The sequence below is a fragment of the Culex pipiens genome, chromosome 3, assembly GCF_016801865.2.
Source record: "Culex pipiens pallens isolate TS chromosome 3, TS_CPP_V2, whole genome shotgun sequence".
NCBI lineage: Eukaryota > Metazoa > Arthropoda > Insecta > Diptera > Culicidae > Culex > Culex pipiens.
This window is the reverse complement of record NC_068939.1, coordinates 1,292,850-1,312,261: the sequence shown is the minus strand read 5'-3', so window position 1 is coordinate 1,312,261 and position 19,412 is coordinate 1,292,850. Positions and strand designations below refer to the sequence as shown.

General features: G+C 39.3%; 2 protein-coding genes across 4 annotated transcripts in view; one reads left to right on the top strand and one right to left on the bottom strand.

The window, feature by feature from the left end:
- LOC120428396 (prominin-like protein) overlaps nucleotides 1-18,643 on the bottom strand; it is a 38,310-nt gene extending 19,667 nt beyond the window's left edge. For all 3 annotated transcript variants that reach the window (XM_039593407.2, XM_039593409.2, XM_039593410.2), the window contains exon 1: nucleotides 18,037-18,643. The gene's annotated coding sequence lies outside the window, so the exon portion shown is untranslated. The remainder of the gene's footprint in view (nucleotides 1-18,036) is intronic.
- Nucleotides 1-19,412, top strand: part of LOC120428400 (elongation of very long chain fatty acids protein 7-like) — a 318,557-nt gene that overhangs the window by 104,057 nt on the left and 195,088 nt on the right. The gene's annotated exons all lie outside the window — the stretch shown is intronic.

Here is a 19,412-nt window from a genome sequence, read left to right as displayed (position 1 = left end):
CACTAATAGCCAAGTTTGGTATCGAAATATGATTAAACCAATCTTGCTTGGAAGTTCCACCGTGAACACGTGATTCATTGCCCCTTTCACCTGAGCAGAGGCAACGTCACTAGGCATGTGTTAGTGCCTGAACTTGGTTCAACTCATAGCATCGTACTATACGAGAGAGGGCTATTCCGTTTCCTTCCCGTCCATAAACTAGCCATAGGGTATATCTCTTTTGTTGCCCATTCGCCATGACCTGCCACCGCCGAGACTTGGCCACTTTCCATTTTCGTTCAACGTCCCCCGTCTAAAAACCTAAGCCGGGTGGCGTAAAATTCGAAACATTGGTTCTGCTTTCCAACATCAGCAGCCGAGGTGGAAGATGTTGTTGCGCAAATGAAACCGAAAAGGCAACTCCCGCAACACCCCACAGCCAGCTTAGCCCTTAATAGATGCTCCATCGACAGTGTGGGGTAGGTTGGGGATCTCGGTAACTGTGGCACGAACATCGAGGCAAGTGCAGATGCTGTAATTCGATAATTTATATCACGGCTCTCCGTGGTTCCCGTTCTTTCGTTGGCTCGGGGGAGGCCAAATCTGCCAGCGATTGCTGCAGCTCCAACTTGGAAGGTCTTACCCAATGTGGATGCTGGTGCGCTGCTAGGTTCGCTGTGCTTAATTACAAAGTGTTCTGTGTTCGTTCGTGCTGCGCAAATCGACCCCGATTTGGGGGGGATTAATTGTTTCAATTTTGTTCCAACGAAAGCAGAGCTATTAGCATTACTCTAGATGAAATCTTCAGTTTTGTGAGTTTTAAAGTACTTGAAAAGAGTAATTCAAGGATGTTATTTTTTCATTATCTAACATTTTGTATCTAGATATTTATGTTTTCATTGTTTTTGACAAAATTTTGTTCATTCCCTTTGTCGAAGGATCGTTTTTTCTATTCGCAAAATAAGGAAACCTTGATTTTTCTTTTTTAAAAGGTCTAATAAACAAATTTTGATTTTTTGCTTTTTAAACCGCCTTGAGTAAGGAGTATTTTAAAAAAAGTCAAAAAGCAAAATATAAAAAATCTTGGTTTATTGGAACTTTAAAAAAATATCCAGTGATCAATTCTATATGGATACATGGCCGATGCCCGAAATTGGAGAACATTCAATCCAGGGGAAACAATCGGCCTACAGTTTTTAGTTTTTGGCCTTGTATGAAAAAATCGAGTTTCGGATTTTCAACCAAAGTAGAAATCTTTTTGTGTCAAAATATGGTCCTGGTAAAATTTTCAGCCAAATCGGTGCAGATTTGGCAATGTTGTAGAACAAAATCTAATATTATTTATGATTTTTTAGTTTAAGACTCTGAAAGGCATCATTCTCGATCAGCCATTTGGCGGACATCTTTGTTTTAGAAAGACATTCAAATCTTGATTCAGAATGTATCAATTAAAAAACAGGTTTCTTTGTGTTGTTTTTTTACATATAGTAATTATTTTTCATTTCAATTTACTATTTCTGGACCCTGAATTCAGAACCATCATTGAAAGTCATTGCTCCAAGAGTGGAAGACTTTATCTACGACCTTTAATAGAGCAATTCCAGCTCAAATCAGGAATTTTTCTGGTACTTTTGTACCCGACCCTTTCCGATTTCAATGAAACTTTGTAGACATGTTATCCTAGGCCTATATAAACCATTTTTGTGTATATGGAGCCAATAGTACTCGAAAATAACATTTGAGAAGGGCGTAAGGTATTTAAATATTTTTGTATTTTGCAATTTAAAAATTACTGTATCTCGAAGCCGTTGAGTCGTATCAAAAAGTGGTCAAAGACAAACTTGTAGGAAATTGGACGGGCTTTCTGAAAAAAATACACTGAAACAAAAATACACGCCACTTCTATGAGATTTTTTGATTTTTAAGTCTAAAACTTAAATTTAAAGGTGATTTTTTTTCGTTCAAAATTTTAGAGGAAATAGCCTAAGATGTTACCAAAAGACTGACGAAAAATGCAGGATGGTATGTCTCTCCTAAAAAAATACAAAAATCATTTACTAAAACTGTTTTTTTGAAAAGTGAAATAAACGTCAAAATTTTCAAAAACCGGTAGTGGGAATCGATTCCCCAGACAACTGTGCAATTTCTTTTGTTAAAAAAAGGAATTCATTTTTAATTGTAAATTTGTGTTTCATTTTTCAAATTTTGTAATTCCATCCTAACAATTTCGAGTGAGACGTAATTCAAGGTCAAAATCAACATTTTTTTCTGAACAGTCATAAGCAGTACCAACAACTTTGCCCAAGTCATCATAAGGGGTTTGAAAATCCCTGCTCGAGATACAGATAGATTTTTATAATTTACAAACCCCTTTTATGACAAGCCCGCAAATGTGTATCAAGACTTGTATAGAAAACTTAGTGATGCCAAATTGCTGCTTTAGATAGAGCAAATGCATGAACAAATTTTGAATTAAAATGGAAAAAGTACAAAGAAAAGTTGAATTCTCAAAAAAAAGAGAGTAACACAGGTGCTTTAGAAATGAAAATACGAAAATTCGTATAAATCGCACTATTGTCCAGTGATTCATGGGAATACCACTACTCGATCATAAAAGGGTGGACTTGTCAGAAAATGTCTCCGCGATCCAAATATAAACAAAGAGGATGAAACAAAACAATACAATCGTTCGATTGATAACTATAAAGCACTAGACTGAATTGATAGCTCACTATCATGAATGACGGCATTCACATGGCTGGATCAGTCTAATCTTTTCTTTTCACTGCTAAATTGAACCAATACCATGTTTGTGGCACTAATTGGATGCAACAAGCTCCGGGTTGGAATCTCAATGATAACGTAAAATCGTTCCTGGTTTGAAATACTTATCACATTCCAACCTTCCTACTGTTTCACTGATTGATTTTCTCCACGGGTTAATTTCGCAGTTCCTCAATAAACTCACTCTTCTGCCGAATTTCAATTTCTTCCACCTCAATAAAGAAAAACGCCGAAAACCGGTTGCCACCGATTGCCAAGGTCGGTCGATCCGAAATGAACTCAAACCGCGAGAAGCAAGAAATAAAAAGTCGGTTAATTTGCGCGGGCGCGTTCCGATTCCGACTTTGGTCCAGCAGCAGAGTAGCTGGCCTCTAGCGGTACGGTGTGTAAAGTGCTCTCCGGTGTAGTATTGAAGCGAGCACGCAGTGTTTTGCAATTCTTCAGCCTCAGCGAATAACCGGTTCAGGTCAGGTTTGCGTTTTTCATGGAAAACTAACAGAAAAGTCAAATCCCAGCGTTGAATTGTGTACATGCATAGGGCAAGTTCAGATTAAAATGTTCACATCTGTTGGGAGGTAACCCCTTAGAGCGTAATTCGAATCCCAACAAAACGCACACCGAGTGGCCAAGTTCGTTTGTTGATTCAGCAGAACGAGGACCAAACAACACCCCGTTGCTCCGCTGGACCGACCTTCAGCTGAGCCGATCGTCGTCGTTGTCGTCCCGTCAGCATACCACACCAGTTCAGACCTCTCAAGTGAAGTGGAAAAAAAATGGAAACGAAGTGCCACGTTCTCCAACAGCTGCTGCTGCTGCATTAGACAAAATGGCATTCCGTTGCAATTTACAGCAACGACCCGACGAGTGCAAAGAGGCAGAAAACTTCAATTACAAAAAGTCACTAATCTGTCTTGGCACTTGGTCACATTATTGTGCGATTGCCTCTGTGGTTCCAAAGCAATACCGTTCAACGCTTTTGAAAGTCAACTCCACACACGACTCAGAATACGAGAGTCGAATTGACGGTTGAGTTTCTTCGCGCGAGCACCGCAGCGACCTAATTGATGACAATAAAATTAATTATTTCGAGTTCGTTGTCGCAGTCACAGACCCGGGACTCGAATCGTGTGTGGAGTGGAGAATTGAACGTGGAGACAGTTTAATTGGGCCAATTAGCCGGCCGGATTAGGCGAATGATCCGGGTTGGCACAACACCCCCGGAACGCGCGCGAAATCTCCACGGAGCGTAGCTGTTCTCGAGCTCAACTCCGTGTGATGCATGTCATCCTTTCGAGGAGGTGACAAATTAACATGTTTACTCAGCAAAGTTGCAAAACATGGCAGCTCTCTAATGGAAATGGCTTAATGTTGTGTGACTAAAGGTCGGAGGTTCTTTAAATAGTGAAATAATTTCACGTTGAACTCACGATCCCAACATTCAAGAACCCCTGGATGCTATAGACGAAATCGGCACTTTAATGGTTTCTACGTAGCACTTCATCTTCCGAACCCATTACTCCGCGAAACCGTACGGAAACAAAAGCGTTGTTTGTAGCAACTTTGATTTGTCACACTACGACCCATGATTTACGGGCCACTTTCAAATCGTTGAGTCAACCAGCTGATTTCAGCAAGTTCGACCAAGTGTGGGAAGTCCACTCGAATCGAAACGTTCATGACGTCAACGTCGGGCTTCAAAGAGATGCACTTTTTTTCTCCCCTCTCCTGCCAAAGAAGCATGCGATGATGATGGCGCCCACTCATTCGCCAATGACCTTTTACGATGCTCCGCCAGTATAACCAGTTTTGCAGAATAGTGTGCAACTTTAACGCTTCATAGCTCTATAATAGCTGCCAGAACGAATCTCCCAGAGCAAATGGCGCGTGGGGTATCACATTTTAGCATTATATCAAGTGTCGAAATTGGAGCAGCTTCCACGGTGGAAGTGGAAGCTCGTTCTCCCTCATTCCGTGACGAGTGGTATTTCACCAGCTGCTGCCACACACAAAACCAGCGTCTGTGTCAGGTCGTAGACCGTATGTCGCCACTTGAGCTCGGAGATGCTTCACATGTCATGACCCCCCCGGGCTGCTGGCCACAACACCGTGTTAGTATGTGTGCTGGTTTCAGGGGGGGCGGCCACGCATATTTACCGTCCAATTTCCGCAGTGTCGAGGCTGATGCTGCTGCGGTCAGTTGGTCAGACAGTAGGTAATCGATTCTGAAGTGAGTCCAAGCAACTTTTTGGCAGCAGCAGCACAAGATGTGGCGGGATGAAAATATGACGGTGAGTGACCCCATTCCCAGCTGCTGCGTAGATACTTTTTTCCGAGCGAGTAGATATCGATTTTTTGGGGGTATTTTTCGAATTATGCTTATCGCGGATGGTCAAAACACTCGACGGGAAATTAGGCTTGGATATGACTGCGTAAAAACAGACACGTAATTTATAGACACAAGCTCACAACTACAATTCTTATTCAAGAATTCGACGACGTTTTTTCCGATAGGTTCACTGTTGTTCCAGCGAAGTTAGGAATGACGGCTCCCATAAACTTTGAAAACTTTTGAGAAAAAAATCAGCATTGTTGGGTATTGCACATTGTGGCAAATTCAATGACGATCATAATGTGTGGTGAATTCTAGCAATTTATTTCGATTTGTATATTATTTGAACGAATATTCTAAAAAGCTGTGATCGATGTTTTTGATAAATTGAGTTAAGGGGTTACATACATGTAGAAAATCACAACATTTCATATTTCAGAATATTTGTTAAATCCACTCAAAAAATGATTATTAATCACTCCTGAAAGTTTCATGAAGATATTTCATAATTAAACTGAGTAAGAGACGATTTAAGCTCAAAATTTTGCCATGCGCAAAGCGGGCTGTCAAACTTTGTTGGCGTTTTTCTTTAAATCCCGAGTTGATTTACGGGTGCCACGATATTTCTAGATGGGATGGAAAAAATTGGCTGAAATTTGAGGTGAAGACTCTCGAAGATATCTTCAAATTTGTTTTGTTAGTAGGTGAAAATGTGTAATTTAATGCCCTGAAAAAAGTATTTAAAAAATGTTGAAGTTTGCGCTTATACTAACCACAGACTTTTTTGCCTATATACATGTATGTAACCCCTTAAACGTTCAAAAGGTTTAAAGTAACCAAAATAGCGACAGTAAAACCGGTTTTTGCAGCATTTCTGAAAATCATTTAAAAAAATCTGAATACCTTTGAATGTTGAAGAAAATTATTGTCATTATGCAGTAACGCCATTGCAAATTTTATGTCAGTAGTTTGTCCCCCCACCTTTTCAAAACTATTAACCAAAATTTAAATTTTCATAAAAAATCTATAGTAAAGTGTTTTGAATACATTGAATTTATTTTTGTATTTTTTTATCAAATAAATCAAATCAAATTTTTAGTTTTGGTAATACAGACGAAAAAGTTTTAGAAAACGTAGTTTCACAAATTCAAATATTTTGCAAATATTTGGTAGTCAAGATATGGAGGGAACAAAATATCATAAACCATATTCTTTATCGAGAAGGTGAAACCAAATTTTCTACATATAAATCTCCCATGGGTGTTCTCGATTTATAATATTTTGCTTCAACCATACCGTGGTAGTAGGACAACTGTAAAGATGTATGATGTAGGCATTCTGTAATACTTTTTGTATTAAAATTTCATTCAATTTGGTCAAGTCCGTAAGAAATGGTAGGGAAAGCTGTGAAAAATCTTAATTTTGCTCGGTTATGAGGTTAATGTGCCTAACCGAATAAAAATAAACCGTGCTCGACTTTTTATTAAGTTCAAATTATTTTTTGACAAAAATGTAAGTACAAATCACAAAATTCTATGAATTTTGAAAAGTTTAATTTTTTTTAATTCTATCACATAGGAATTGATTTAAGAGCGAGTTTTTCACCGATGTGAAACAGGTCGTATCGAGGTGCTCCGATTTGGATGAAACATTCAGGGTTTGTTTGTCTATACATGAGATGAACTCATGCCAAATATGAGCCCTCTACGACAAAGGGAAGTGGGGTAAAACGGGCATTGAAGTTTGAGCTCCAAAAAACATGAAAAATCTTAAAATTGCTCGCATTTCCGTAAAACTTCATCAATTCCAACTCTTTTAGATGCATTCGAATGGACTTTTGAAGCCCTTCAAAATGTGCTATAGACATCCAGGATTGGTTTGACTTTTTCTCATAGCTTTTGCAAATTACTGTTAAAAATAGATTTTTTTTTAAACCTTAATAACTTTTGGCAACAGCCTCCAACACCCATACTCCCATAGGTCAAAAGTTAGGGAATTTCATGGACTATAAGCCTACGGTATTAACTTTTTGGCCAATCGCAGTTTTTCTCATAGTTTTACGATTTTTCTAGAACAAACATTTTACAACGTTAGTTTTTGCCCTATAGGCCTCCATAGCGGCTCTTTTTGGTCCCAATTTTGACATATTCGGAATCCTCAGAAAATTTTACATTAGATTGAGGTGTTGAAATTTGAATTTGATTGGAAAAAATTCCATTTACAATTAATTAAAATATTATTTAGCATTTTGTCGGATTAGGGGTAAAACAGGCTTTCGCCTATTTGATACAGCATTTGACGTATTGATCATAGGGTAAATAAGATCTATTTCTTTTTTCAAAAATGTTTTATTTAATTATTTTTTAAATCAAAATTACAACTCCAATACTTCTAACTTACGTGAAATTGTTAGAGGATTCCGAATATGACAAAATTGAGTCCAAAAAGTTCCGTCTTCTTGGCCTACAGGGCAAAAACTAACGTTGTAAAATGTTTGTTCTAGAAAAATCGTAAAACTATGAGAAAAACTGCGATTGGCCAAAAAGTTAATACCGTAGGCTTATAGTCCTTGAAATTCCCTAACTTTTGACCTATGGGAGTATCGGTGTTGGAGGCTGTTGCCAAAAGTTATTAAGGTTTTATAAAAAATCCATTTTTAACAGTAATTTGCAAAAGCTATGAGAAAAAGTCAAACCAATCCTGGATGTCTATAGCACATTTTGAAGGGCTTCGAAATACCTTTCGAATACATCTAAGAGAGTTGGAATTGATGAAGTTTTACGGAAATGCGAGCAATTTTAAGATTTTTCATGTGTTTTGGACCTCAAACATCAATGCCCGTTTCAACCTAATTCCCTTTGTCGTAGAGGGCTCATATTTGACATGAGTTCATCTCATTTATAGACAAACAAACCCTGAAATTTTCATCGAAATCGGAGCACCTCGATACGACCTCTAGAACAAACCGAGCAGAATCTACAAATACTGCCTCTTAAGTTGAAAATTCCATATTTTTCATACAAAGTTGTCATTTTATTTCTCCCCCAATCATCACTGTTTAATTTTTGTCTGCCAGATTTTGGCTCCAATTTTATATATTTTTTTAGTTTATTTCAAGGCTGGAATTTGAGCCAAAAGCTAGGGGTTAATCACTTCAAGTATACTGCATACGCGTATCATACGCACATAATATTCTCATTGTCTGCATACCGTATTTACGATATAGACCCCATATTCGTCACATTTGAGGTCATATCTACCCAAATATCAGCGTGAATATCATACGCGCATAATACTCGCGCAGTATTCTTTGGCTGCATACCGTATCGACTCCAATATTGTCTTCATATTGGTGCAATATCAGAAATGAATTGCCCTTTGGCCAAAAGTAATTTAACTTCAACAATCAAATGATATTACAGAAAGCATGATGATTATGATTATGATGAGGCCTTCGTTAAAACGTGTTTATTATAGTGGATTCAACACCAACAAGTAGTAAAAGCTTAATACACAAACGCTTCATTATCCACTAATAAAGCTATCAAATTTAAACATCAGTCGATAAAACGTCCAACCTATCAACTGCAACCGAAATGTAAACAATAAAATTCAAACACAACCTCAACAAAATGCATTTTTCGCTCATGTCCAGCTCAATCAGTCTGTCAGTCGCCAGTTGTAGAAAGAAGAAAAAAAGAAGATAAGACCTGACAGCGGAAATCCTTCAACATAAACAATTTCCAAGCCTGAACCGCACATGAACTGTAAACACAAACTCACGCACACACTTTTCGCTTTGTACGCTGCTCGCGTTTCCAATATTCGACGACGACGAGAAGATTGATGAGGCCTCGTATGAGAAGTTGGTGCACGGGGGGAAAGCTGCATAATGTTTACTCATTCACTTCAATGGTGTGATTCCGACATTTTTAACGACTCTCCGCAACCGGACAGAAGTCATCGCCGCGCGTCGAGTGTAAACGGATTAAAGGTTTTAATTTCTGCTGGTTCGCTAGTTCTGGGAAGAAGCGGTTACCACCCTCTCCTCTCTTTTGCTCGGTGGAGGTGGTGGCCATTACAAAAAGATAAACAAAAACATTCGAGGCCACTTTTTGGCGTTATTACCGTTTTTTTAATGATCTAAACACACTTGTAATGTGTTTCATCTCAGTACAGATAGATTGGCCGATTCGCAGCAAGTGGCGTCACCTGTTGGAAGACCAGCAACTTGACCGATTCCCGTTACTGGGGCCACTTTCCGGCATCGCGTCGGCGGCACCTGGACCAGCCACTCTTGAACTGGTTTGTTTTGGCGCGCTGCAGCCCCATTAGCGCCAATCCGCCGCCCGTTTGTGGGTCAGCCGCCAATAAACATGATTGGGGTGGAAAAAAGTGAAGCACTTTCTGTTTGCTAGGCACACACATTTCAAATCGAACCAAAATATTTGGCGCGCAAGTTTGCGTGACTAAATCTGGTGGAAACTTATTTTTGCAATCGCCACAATGAATATGCAAATTGCAGTGCATGAATAAACAGAAATAGACGAACCAATTACTTTGCGGTTCTTTGCATCTAAAATTGCCTTTCTACACTGTAATGATTCACTGTTCTGTCTGCCTATCCAAGAATGCACTTATTCCCCATAATTTTCAATCAGCTGAGTAGTCTCCACGTTCAAATTGCTACAAGTAGATCTACTTGAATCGCGGACCGCAATCAGTGGGTCACTTTCTAGCACGGATTCAACTTCTGTACGGCTTCTTGCAATTTTCAACATAACAGGTTGAAATGTATCTCGCCAACCGCAAAGTAGCGTTTGTCTTCCTGGTGATAAAGTCCACAACCAACCAGAATTACAGTCAGAGTGAGCGTTGCAAGTTTTAGACACTTTCCCACATTTCGTCGAGGGCCTAGATTAGCGTGGCTCACGGATATATGAAAAAGACAAAAGTGTTCAATTCCAAACGCCTCGACCGGATTTTTGTAGCAATATGGCCCCAGAACATAGCCTGAAACTTTGAGCGCATTTGGTTAAGGTTTAGTACTTCCACCATTGACCTGAAGTTAGTATGGAACTTTTAAAGATTTACTATGGGAAATTTTCACTTTTAACCTCTTCTTAGATAAAGTTTCCCAAAACCCAATCAAATTTTCTTATTCTCAAGTTTCTTATAGGTTTTGATCCGGGGAACAACTTTGTAGAACATCGCAAAGCGCTAGGAATTGATCCTGAAAAGATACAGGATATTTTTTGGAGCTAGAATTTTTTTTTTAACCTGCTCTAAAAATTTGCCTGTATCTTTCCGGGATTAATTCCTAGCGCTTTGTGATGTTCTACAAAGTTGTTCCCCGGATCGAAACCTATAAGAAACCACTACTTTGAGAAAAATTCATAGGGCATAGAAAAATATACTCGAAGAAGAGTTAAAAAGTTGAAAATAAATAAATTAAATTTATTGAAATTTCTTTATAACTTCAGGTCAATGGTGGAAGTTCTAAACCTTAACCAAATGCGCTCAAAATTTCAGGCTATGTTCTGGGGCCATATTGCTACAAAAATCCGGTCGAGGCGTTTGGAATTGAACACTTTTGTCTTTTTCATATATCCGTGAGCCACGCTAGCCTAGATTTGGTCATACTTGGGTGATAGCTGCTTACATGTGTCATGTTACGCTTCCTGCAGCTTGTGCTCGACCTCAGCGGGGGGTTCTCACGCAAAACGGATCTCGACTCGGAATGCATTACCATTAGGGACGGCGTGGTACGTTAGAAGTAGGTTTAAGATTGTTGAAAATTTTCTTGGAAACGACGAAATTCTTGCATTGCCAATATACCAAAAATAACAGCATAACCACACACTTTGCGTAACTGAGTAAAACAAGCTGGGATTTTTGTTTATGTAAGATTGCAGTTAATTATACTGAAAGTGAGTGTTTATGAGTGAAATCAAAACAAGATTCGTAGACCAGCACCGCTTGCGTGAGGACTCTACTGTGGTGCAAACTTCATACGAGAAGCACCGCGGTTGAGATTTACGACCAAGTGTGTTGATAACACAAAAGTATTATTTATTATTTTGTTCTTGATAAACAGAAAGCACGTTATAAAACCTCAAATATCGCATTACGGTGAAGAGGTGTATCACTTCCTGGAAAAACAATAAAGAATTTTTGGCAAAAATGCAAGATACAAAAGTTAATCAGAGTTTAAAAAATCTGTTTAAAGATATTGGACATTTATGTGAACATGGGCAAATCATATATTAGCTTTTTAAAAGAATAATCACTTTTAATCATGTTTAAATGTAAATAAATCTCTAGGAACAAAAAAAATTTCAATCACTTCCGTAAACTTGTGACACATGTGATTCATTAAGCTCTTTTGTTATGTTACGGTTACCAAATCATGCCTACACGCTACGTGTCTAACCCATTCGCACGTTCTGTCGTAGTCACAAGATGGATGTTAGAACAGAACTTGGCGCTGTCCCCATTAGCATCCTTCAGAGTTGCTGGTATCACGTACGCGACCAATCGGCGACAAATTCCCGGATAACAGCAACTCATGCAGCACAAAATATTCCGCAAATTCCCTGTGCAAACAAAGTCACTTTAATTAGTGACGACGAAAAAATTCGGTCAAACATGCTAATTAAATTGCGGCGTTTTGGTCCCGTGAGAGACTCCACTTTCACATTTGTTAGGTTTTTTAATCCTTTCGGTGTTTTGTTTTGTGCAGAGACCAACCTTAAACCGTTAACGAAAGTTGTCAAAATGGCCAACTCAACGTTGCGAAAGGGCGTTGCCTCTTACGAAGCACGTGCCCAGATTGATGATGTGGTGAGTATGATTTATGATTTTTTGCATGATTCGATACGGATCTCCGTTGACAAACCCACTTCATGACGTATTTCTGGGAAGCATCGAAGTAATTAAGCCAATCATTACCCGAATTGGAACGCCATCCGCAGGAAAAAGAAAGTTCGCAATAATAACAACATGCATTCGTCTGACTGTATGAATCATTTGCGTTCCGCAGAATCAGCCAGTGGTCGCGACTCGCGAGGGTCGCTCGTGGTGAAGCAGAAATTCAGCAAATAAACAGAATAAACCGTCGCTGCGTTGTCGTGGCCACACGGGAAATGCCCGCGCGCACTCTGCACATTTGGGAGATTGTCGAATTTTTAGAGTTTATTCATTATGAACTAAATTATTTGAATTGTTGGGAAAACTAAATAAAAAATTCAAACTAGTATTGGAAGGAAATTGAAGTTGAAAATTTGCTTAAAAACCAAATCTCAACCAATTATCCCACTGTGCCCGTAAATGTCATTGTACCCAACTTGGCCTGCAAGCACATCATATAGGGGAAATCTACCCATTTTAATCCTAATAAGCGGTCGTGTTTGAATGATGCTGGATAATCTAGAGTCTCCCTTGAATTTTACTAAAACCAAGTACACCAACGAGTAGAGCAAGTTTTTGTGAACATTTCTGTTTATTTTCACTTTCACTAAAAGTTATTCAATTTCTTTACCAAGCATTTAACAAAAAAAAATTCCCAAGGGTATTCTAATCGAGGCGAATGCATTGGGCCACGCCCATTTTTCTAATATCGGCTTAGTTCTTTTTTCTTCCAACACTCTGTCGAGTGTTGCCATTTGCGCTGACAGTTCAAACGAACACTCACGAAAAGTGGCATTTATAGGGAAAGTTTCCTGGCATCGCTGGCTGTGCTGCTGGTGGTGTTGACGGCCAGCCTTTGTTCTTTTTTGCCTTCGTCTCTCGCTCGGTTTTCTTCAGCCTTCGAGTGGAATGCAAAGTGAAAATTGAAACGTCAAACGACTTGGCGCGTTTGTTTTTTTGATGGCGCTTGCTAATTTATTACATTTTTCGGGATTATTCTTCAAGTGAGTGCCTTACTAATGATCAAAAGAACATGTTGCCGGTAGTTGGAAGCAATTTCATATCTTAAGCGCCGTGAAAAAGTAAGCGAAAGTGAAAAGTTAATTTTGGCGATATTCATTAAGCGTTTGAGGGATTCTCGTGTGTGTCACTGTGTGTGCCAACAAAATGATGAGAAGTGGTCTCGCAAAATACAAATTATGATCAAAAGTGCATTAAATGTGATCTTTTTGGCCAGTAAGTGGCATACATTTGCGTGCTTACTCGAGGCGGTGCTGTTGCTGGTAAGTTTATAGCCCAAATAGTATTTTTGGAGCTTTAATCGAGCATCAAACTCTCCATATGACGAAGATAGGTGTTTGATTGGAAAGGGTGGATTTCCCCTACCACTCACACGTGCATCAGCTCGACGCTTACCGCCTCTACGGGAAGCTATTTAAAGTTTGTCTGTTCTGGGTTTTTGTGTTCTTCCTGGTGTTGCGAGCGCCAGCGTCGGTTGAAGACAGTCGGGCAAATTTGTCAAAAAGCAGACATTTTGGGATTTAAAGGTCCCTCATTTTCCATCAAATTTGAGTCGACGAAGAACGAGTTCACATTCCGGACACGTTCCGGATGGGATCTGTCATGTTTTGCTGGTGTGGTGAACAAATCTACCGTTCGTTCCTTGCTTTTTATTATCCAGTTTTGCTTGGGCAAGACGTTGGATGAGTCACTCCCGGCAGGTTGACTGGTTCAATTATCACCGCTCTTTCTCCCTTGGTGCCAATTTCTCCAAGTGAGTGGCGTTAGAAAGTGTTGAAAGGTGTCTGCAAACTTTGCAGAGGTTGACAGAATCGAAAGATAATAGGGTTGTGAGGTATTTGATGTCTGCAGTCTCTCTCAACGGTGAAGCAGTTTTGTCAGACAAAGGAATGGGTACAAGTTCTTGTATTGTTCATTTTGCAACACAAAAAAAAAATCAAAAACTGTACAGTATTTGCTTCAGGCTGAGCTTAAAGAGTCTGTTCATGTGTAAACACTACACCTCTCCTGACTCTTTGTACCATGAGCCTTGTTTTGAAGTTAAAGAGGGAAAAACAGTTCTATATCATAACTGTACACCTCAACCATGCCATAAGTGGAAACTTCTGTAGAGATAGCAACAGCCCTTGCTTTGCTTCACACCAAAGTAGAACTCACTCCGAAGAGCCTCTGGTAAACATCAGTAGTGGCTGCTGCTCCGACTAATACTCCTGTTGAGCAGCTACTTTAAGCCTGATGAGTAGCGCAGCGAATTAAATACTCGCTCACATACATATACGGCCACCGAGGCCGCTTATCAGGTTTCGCTTGTTCGCCGGGGCCTAGTTTGGTTCCACACAGACGAATATGGTCGGTCATGTGCAGCGCAAAGAACGTTCTCCGACCAAAGAAGCAGAAGAGCAAACAACCACAAATGTGTGACCCAGCGGCAAAGCCCCAGCTGAGAAGATGATTAACGTGTATAACTGTGTTTTGTTCACTTCTTTCTGCTGCTTACGACGCGACCGCAGTACTCTACATTAGCTGTTTCCGTTGCATCGCTGACGAGAAGAACTTTCCCTGTCGTATCATCATATTAAACTGTACTGATCTGCCCATAATTGAAAATTTGACTATTATGCCAAATCAAGTATTCCGAGAAAAACGCGTTTTAGTGTTTGTCACAAAATCTCCGTCAAGGCAATTTCCCATAAGAGTGGCATATTAGCCGTTTGGTTTTTCGCATCGGCAGCCAAGTCTAAACACTATTTCAGTGAAATTCAAGTTCCAGGAGATGCGTTGGAACATCCTCTACCACCTGGTGCTAATATCTCGTTTTTGCCAAAAGTCGATATTAGCCGTTTTTTCAATTGTGGGCAGTGATGTTTTCATATCAGGTACTGATGGGACTTTGCAAATGATCAACAACGGCTTCGTTTTGTCGATTTGTGTCACTATTTGCAAGAGCGGAAACGATTCTTCTGCTTGGATGGGTTTCATAAAACTTGGCCATTGTGTAAGTTCTGACGCGGTAGATTCAAGTTCTTCTGAGTAGCAATATGTAACACATAGTAAATGATAACAGCAAACACACTGAGATGAATACGGTACAGCAATGAATGTTACCGCTTCAGGTTGCATAGGTCTATCAAATCACTGGATGTGTCGGTGCACGCCCTGGAAGGGCAGTGGTTCTAAAAAATATTTAACTAAGTATTTAAGTCTGACATAAGACAAGTCGGTTTAATAACATTTCAGTCAAACTAGATCGATTTGATCACCAAGCGTACATTTTTATCGAAACATTTGATCATTAGATAGCTGCAAAATTTGAGTCTTGTCCTGCAAACATAACAACTGTTCGACAAGACATTTTGTTGAAATGCCTATCAAACCAAACGTCAATCAAAACGATAAGCTTGATAAAATTTGTTATCAAACGCAGAATAAATACAGAATATATTTGTTTTAACAAAAAAAACCTTAGAGAAACACCCCTGCACCAGACGGAACAAGCCAAGCGCTCGCATTCTCGAATCGGAAAGTGTATGTTGACTCTTGTCATTCACCATTAACGAGAAACTCATCAGAATCACGGCCCAGTTGCCGTAAGCTGGCAGCATATCTGCAGCTCTTCAACGTTTTCAGAGTGTGGGTGGGAGCAAACGGAGGGGAGGTTTAAAAAAATCGTGTCGGAGTTGCTGCAATGACAGCGCTGACAAGTGTGTACATAGGTATTCATGACGGTTGTTTCCCTTTCATTTTATCTAAATACCAGTGCTTGGAATGTATTACTCTCCTGCTTTTATACGGATTACTTGAAACTTTATAGCTTAGTATCATTTTGGTTACTCTGATTAGCAATTAAATCTTCCTCAAAAGTGCTTTTTGAAAGTTCACATCTTTCCGACAAAGTCATTAAACGGTTGACCTTCAAGGGGAGGTGACCATCCCAGCAAGAGAGCAAAATCCAAGCTCACGTTCACTTTTTATGTCTTCCCCGCAATAAACTGTTTGATGTTTCGTTGACCGTGGTCATAGAACAATGGTCAGCACCCACCCTCGACAGATCCATGATTAATTTACGACCCCCTCCCACCTCAATTTTCTAATAATTGCCCTCGCTGGTCATCGTCGGTGAGGGGCCATTCAGCGAGACTTGTAACTGTACCCGTTGTTCGCGGCCTGCGGTTCACACCTGGGTGGCTACCAGACCGCAAACAGAAAATAAATAACAAACAAACAAACACATTTTCAACGAGGCAAATGAATAAAAAAAATCACTGCAAAAGCGCGGACGGAAGGCGCGACGAGCTTTTCCCATTGTTCTGAGGTTTTTCCGGCTTTGAGTGGTGCGCGAACGCGACAAGCTGCCATTTTTTTTATTCACTTTTTTGCGCCAACGGATGTGGTACTACACGATAACAGGTGGTATTGTTTGTAATCAACAGTGTTGTACGCCGTTGACATGATCAAACAGTGTCTTGCACGGAGAAAAAAGAGTTCCCAAAATCGTGAACACCCGTTCATGAAATTGGGAACCACGAACAAAGTGTTCAAATTCCATGGTACGTTTTTGAAAATCGTACCATGGCATTTGAACACTTTGTTCGTGGTTCCCAATTTCATGAACGGGTGTTCACGATTTTGGGAACTCTTTTTTCTCCGTGTGGAAGGGTGATTTCTGAGGGAAACTCTAATCAAAATGCATCACAACACTATCAAATACAAAATTTGCAAAGCAAATTAATAATTCAAAATGATCATTGTTTTACTTTTTCACGATTCAGAATTCAAGATAAACAGAGTGAAACCCACCAGGCAAAACGATGGAAAGGAAGAACCTTGACCAATGATGAGCTGAGTAGATAAAATTTGAGCATATTTATAAAGCAAAAATCAACTTGTCGAGGGGAATTGACAAAATTCGTCAAAATCTCAAAGAGTCTTGCTATATGACCAGTGCAATTTTGTTTGAGAACACTTTTTGCTGCCGCAAACAATGATCACCATCCGACCTTTTGTTGGGCCGTTAATTCAAGTTCATCAGTTAAGGAATTGAGCTTAATTGCGAAGCGCGCCGGTAAATAAACTTCAGGGCTGCCTCGATTACTACAATACCGGCATGTACTTTTACAACGTTATTTAATTTTTGACGAAGAACTTCGTCTTAGGGCTCTATACGGAGCAGCAAACCAAAATTTTGCGAAGCAAAATGAAACGCCTGAAGATGAAACACCCTTCACAAACTCGGGTCGTGCTATTTAAGAATCTAAACTTATTAGTCATGATGGTTATCCTTGTAGCATGAACACTGCCCCTTTTTAAAGTTAATATCTATCAAATTGTGAAACACGAAACGCGCAGAGTCGTTTTGTGTTAAAACCGAAAAAGTTACCCATCTTTTTGCAACCTTGGTTAAGAAAACAAGAGCTAAAATTCCTTCGATAGTTATTAGCATTTTCTCTATAGAAATCAGAAACTTACATCTTTATAACATTTTCAACATTTCAAGGTCTAACAACTACGGTATGTATCACAAGAATTCTCGCTTAATTTTGCAAAAGCCCTGATAAAAAGTCTAACTAACAGGATATCATTGCCAAATAAAATTACTATTACTATTAAAAAAAGTTCTCTAGAATTTTTAAAAAAGTTTTCGTAAATTCAAATTTCTCTTGCTTTATGTTGATAACAAGCTTATCTTTATCATAGTAAAAATCGCCAAAATGATAAAAAAAAAATGAATCAAATTGAGAGTTATTTTAAAAGGATCCTTTAAACATATCAAACACAATAGCTTTTAGTACCTTTAAAAAAACTCTAGAAATTAACCTGCTGTTAATATCGTATCGAAGATTGAAATAATGATTCTAAAATTATGAAAAGTTAGCTCTAATTAATGTAGGAGTTCTAACTAGCCGTGTCTCAACCAGTTCAACAACATTATCCACACAGAAAGCATAAAGAGCAGAGTTTACAACACACAAACAGCGCTCTGGTTGTATTTGTGAGCGCGTTCATTCGGTTCCTACCTTTATGTTGTCGATTGTACACTTCTTGTCTGGCAGTTTCTTGGGCAACCGCTAACAAACACAGATGTGTCTGTGTCGTCGGGATGAAGATAAAGGCGATGTCTGCCGAACTTTTTTTTTCAATCCTTCATTCAACAAAGAAATGCAGAATTTTCACTTTCGATGAATGGAATTACGCCCGAATTCGACAGCGCAATTCTTATTCATACACTGCACTCACTGTAACTTCTGTAAGCTAACTAAAACTTCAAATATCTCTCGAACTAACCCCTTTTTGATTGATAACACTTTCCACTCTCCCACACACGCAAAGCAAAATCGATTCTTTGCTGATCCGAAATTTTTCTTTTTCTTCCCAAAACTCCACAAAATCACTCTATCGAGCACCTTGCGATCGAGGTGGACACTCCGCTGGCGGCCCCCCGTTGGAAGCCCTCCGTTAATCCTGGCCCGAAAGGATGTGGTTTCCGCACTTTATTTTTTTCTTCAGATGAATTATGTTTTCCAATCACAACTCTCTCTCACACACACACACGCCGTCGCGCGCACCAGGACAACGCGAGCCTGGAGACCGTTCCGGCCGAAAGCCACTCTGCAACTGAGCCGAACACACAGACAAGAGGCAACGTTCACCGTTGGACGGATGATGGTGGTCGAAAGCAAAAAGCAAGGCACACTGACAGTTATTTTGACACTTTACTCTAGACGGACAGGGTTCATTTTCATTCATTTGGTTCGCTGTGGGCTGGGATGAGTAAAGTTGCTGAATTTTCATCAACTAAAATTTCAGCTTTGGTTCAGTAATTTATATTTTAATGAATTCTCAGTTTGTTGATATTTTTCACTTTCACAGATGATTAACTGAAATTTCAGCAGAAGAAATGTCCAATTATTTTGCTGAAAATTCAGTAATTTCCTTGTGTCAGTTTGAAAAATCATTTGCTGAAGATTCGGCATCCGTTGCTGGGATTTCAGTTTTCAAGATTCGATTGTTATAACTAAACCTACCAACTCTTGTTGAGCTTTACTCTCAGCTTTAAGAAAAATGTAATTACTAAAGCCGACTCGGTCCTAACCAGGTCCCAGAACCAAGAAGGACCTAATAAAAATTATTTAATGAAAAAAAAACTCTTGTTGAGCAAAAATCCGTACACTTAGCCGATTTGACCCCATGATATAACAATAAATGTTCAAAAATTATTTAGATAAATTAGGAATTTAGGAAATAAACATATTAAACTGAGTGGTATCCACAGCTTTCATTTTTGCATGAACAATTGTCCGCAAGGGAGGTGGGTGGGTCTAGAATTTTCAAAAAAGTGTCTACGTGGATGGGGATAAGGTATCATCCATTAAGTACGTCACATTAAAATAAG